Consider the following 4,410-nt stretch of genomic DNA (forward strand, 5'->3'; position numbering starts at 1 on the left):
TCCTGCAGCTATGGAAATATTTGGTGATAGAAAGGCAGGAGTGTAATTCCTGCCTGGTCGGAAGGTAGACAGGCCAGACATTAGGTAATCATGCTTATGAACAATTTTTTCACCTTCTTGGCTTTAGCTACCTTTGAAATGGTAGGTATAATAAACAATTATATTTTGATAAAATACCTTCTAGTTCGAACAATTCTGTCTGAAATGTTCATCTATCTATGATCCCTTGTAACTGAGGTTAGTTTTGTTCCTGTAAGACAAACTATCCTGTCAGTGTAGGATATTCTGGTTGGTCTGGTCCTACATGGAAGAAGGATAGTCAGGTAAACATTTGTGCTAGTCAGACCTCACTTGGGAAAATTTCAGCTGCAGAACTTTAGAAGTAGCTCTTAAGCAAGGCTTACTTTGAATCCATTAGCTCCACAAAGCTAACTCAGTTGCATAAATAAGTACTTGAAAAAGCCATCACCTTAGGACCTAGCTATAAGTTCCTCAAAGTATGATCAAACCTAAATTGAAAAAGGCTTAAAATTGTCATTGACAAAAAAAGCAAATATGAGCAATTGAATGAACAATATAATTTTTTCCACTATACACATTATTTTAGGGAAATAAGATCAATAGTATTGTTGGGAACAATAAGCTTTCCTTGTTACAAATAGGCACCCAAGGATGTAAGCCTGTATGAAAATTGCATCATTAACTACTTAAATTTAGAGGATACTACATGATTCAGCAGCACGTATACCCAAATTACAACAATACAGAGATTAACATGGCACTTGCAAAAGGATAATATGAATATTTGTGAATTATTTCATAATTTTCATTCTTCAGTTGCAAGAAATGACAGTTACTAAAAAGTTGATTACAAAATTACAAGTATAACAATACATGCAAGTGTTAGAATTAAACGTTAGTTTGACATCAGGGTATTAAGCCTTCATCTTAGAAAGGCCTTTACATAGAATAACCTTTACAAATCTTTTGAAATTAGTTAACATTGTCATTTTATCCCAAAGAAATGTACGACTATAAGGACCTTGAAAAAAAGTAATCTTAAATTTTCTATATGGAATGCAATCTGAAAGGACACATTTATTAATGAATATATATATATTTTAAAAATGTTGAATTCAAAGTATATCTAGGAGAGAATGAAATAGATTATGGATATTATGCAAACACTGAATATTTTCAAATATACCTTTTTCAGACAAGAACCAGAAATGTCTTTAGTTTCTGTACTACTCACATCAACAGATAAGTTCAAATTATTTCTGATTAAAAAATCACAAACCATGCAGAAATCATATAGATGTATACAAACAACTCAAATACATTTTGACATAAAAGTCATGCAATTCACTTGTAAACATACCAGGGAACTTTTACAGTAAGATATTGCTGTTATTTGGATTGTGAAAATATTTTGTATGGACACAAGAATGGACTTAACTTAAACTGATATCAAACTTAACTGATATCTTATCTATGCAGTAATGCTGCAATTATTCTGGTAGTTTTAGTATGGTCTTGTTTGATGCCCCTCAATCGAAGAAAGGATTAAGAAAATAGAATTCTATGTAATGGAATTCTATGCCTCCATCAGAAAGAATGACATTGCCCCATTTGTTAGGAAATGGAAAGACATGGAAAAAATTATATTAAGTGAAGTAAGCCAGGCCCAAAGTAACATAGGTCCAATGGTTTCCCTTATTTGCAATAACTAGTATATGTCTGAGACAAGCAGAAAAGCTCAGATAAGTTGATGTTAGGTGAAATGAACCCCAAGATAAGGATTGAAATGTTTCTTTTTCTTTCTTGCGATTGTTTCTAACATATTTATAAGATGAATTATTTGTTGCTTTGTATGTCCCTCTCCCACAGTATAACCCCTGCTTTCATTGTATTTAATGTTGGTATGATTTGTGGAGGGGAAGGGAAAAAACAAATTGTTTAAATAGGGATGCAGGTTGACCCACTGCAACAATGAGATGTACAAGATGTCATGTCGAAAAATGAACTTTACAACTTTGGACGGGGGCGGGGGGGGAGGACAGTGAAGGGGTAAGGGAGTGGGGGGAGATGGGAAGGGGAAATAAAGGAGGAGGCAACAATGCTTGATAAGATATGTACTCATTATTTTGCCCATGTAATTGTAAACCCTTTGTATGGTATTTCCACAATAAAAAAATAAAATTCAACAAAAAAGAAAAAGAAAATAAAAGTAACTTAACCGAACCATTATGACTTAAGAGAACAATTTGTACAGCCTTCCACAACTTCAAAGAGTTAGTGATACATACTTATCCTTTTGGTAATATCAAAGGCAGTTTCTTCCAAGTTGTTCTTCAGACCTGGTTTGATATATTGTTTCAACTGAACGAGATCCAGCATATCTTTGCTATCTCTATTCCCAGAAGCAAGATGCAAGGGAATCAAGAGGCCTTTAGTTTGGGCATTGGTATCTGCATCATGATGAAGTAAGAAAGAAGCCACACTGGTATTATTCCACATATAAGCACTGTGCAGGGGTGTCCAGCCATTCACAGTTATTGCATGAATATCTGCTGCTTGAGCTACCAACTCATGGACAATGTCTAAGTGGCTACTGTAGGCTTCCCTGCATCTCTAGTATTCACCGAGTGGCCTTTATGGAAAGTAGACTTCACACTCCAATAAGCCCATTATTTTCAGCAACCCAAAGAAGAAATTTGCTTGGATCCTATTCCATTTTTTCCTTGCAATTGATACCATTCCTCACTTTTTCATTTTGTTCCTCATCTTCATCAGAATTGCCTAACTAGACATTTTCAGTGCCAGTGGGAATAAGGTGTCCATGTTGAACTGGTGAGAAAAATACAGTGAATTTTCTGCATTTGTTTTTTTTATGATGATTTATTTTCTCCTTTTCCATTTTTATTATTCTAAGTCATTCTCACTGGAAAGCAGGGAATTGATGGAGAGCAGAGGAAAGATGTTCCTCTGTAATCAAAGGTATAGACTGAAAATGATTATCAGTGTTGTCTTCATGTGCAGCTTCTTCTAGGAATGAGATAATAGAAGGTGGCTCAGTGGTAGAGTGCTTGCCTGCATGTATGAGGCCCTATGTTCGAGTCTTCAGCACCACATAAGCAGAAAAAACCAGAAGTGGGGCTGATGCTTAAGTGGTAGAGTGCTAACCTTCCGCTGAAGAGCCCAGTACCCAGGGCCAGAGTTCAGGCCCCACGCCGACCAAAAATAAATAAATAAATAAAAGAAATAAGGCTTTCTATATAAATGATTTGGGAAATGGCAGAGCAGAAAATGAAATGATGCAACCAAAAATACAAAGCAAAATAAATTAGGATAATTGTGGAGCAGTCATATTATCTATGAGAACCATGAAAGAGAGAAGTGAGAGGCAGAGAGATGTGCAATGATCTAGCCACAAAATCCATACCTCTGATCAATTTATAGAGCATACAGTATTTTATTTTTTAAAAAACATGGAAATAGAATGTATGTATTTACTTTGAAATTAGTAAATACATTTTTAGTAGCCCGCATAAAGAGACATAGCTTTGACCAAATTACAGATAAGAATCTAAATCCTTGATAATTCTAGTAACACATCTGACTCAAATCAGGTGAATCACACTTTTCCTGTACAATGTAGGAATAGGTCCAAGCTAGGAAAGCAGCTAGAGATTACATCTGTGACGAAACTTGGTGGACAATGGTGTCAAGATTTACTTTTGGTGATCCACTTGCACTGGAAGCATGATTCTGAACTATTGCTTGCTGATCTCAACTATTACTTTAATCATTGTATTCTCCAAGAAGAAAATGTGAGATTTAGTTGAGAGGAAAGTACTACTAATACATTTTGACTTCTCATTAAGCACCTTCGACCATCAAAATCATTTGAAGACGATAGACAGGCAGGCCTACTTTTTTAGATGAAAATAAAGCAATTTAAATAGTCATGCTAAGACTTCTATTTTACTACTGCATTATACATTTTTTTCTAATGTTGGGTAACAATAAATAATGGATCTATTAGAAATCTCTTAAAGCTCATATGTTCAATCGTTAGTTCTCTTATACTATATCATGGCATTTTTTTGTGTATGTTCTTAAGAAGAAACTTAAATTACTTACTTGAATTTCTGACAGGACAATATCATCACTGTACATCTTGGTTCTATACTCAGTTTTAAATTACTATATAAGTATGTGCATTAGATAAATATAGAGGAAAAAGTAGAAGCCACACTGGTGGTTTGTGTCATTAATCCTAGCTAATTAAAAAGATTAAATCTGAGGATTTTGATTTGAAACCAGACCAAGCAAAAAAAAAAAATGTCCATTAGATTCTGTTTTTAAAGTAACCAGCAAAAGCTAGAAATGGAGCTGTGGTACAAG

The 4,410-nt window shown here is 34.4% G+C and overlaps 1 pseudogene; it reads left to right on the forward strand.

The window, feature by feature from the left end:
- The first annotated feature begins 727 nt into the window (after nt 1-727).
- Nucleotides 728-827, forward strand: LOC138821717 (U6 spliceosomal RNA; annotated as a pseudogene).
- Nucleotides 828-4,410: the final 3,583 nt, after the last annotated feature.

This window comes from Dipodomys merriami, unplaced genomic scaffold, assembly GCF_024711535.1.
Source record: "Dipodomys merriami isolate MVZ:Mamm:240054 unplaced genomic scaffold, mDipMer1.0.p SCAF_93, whole genome shotgun sequence".
Lineage (NCBI taxonomy): Eukaryota > Metazoa > Chordata > Mammalia > Rodentia > Heteromyidae > Dipodomys > Dipodomys merriami.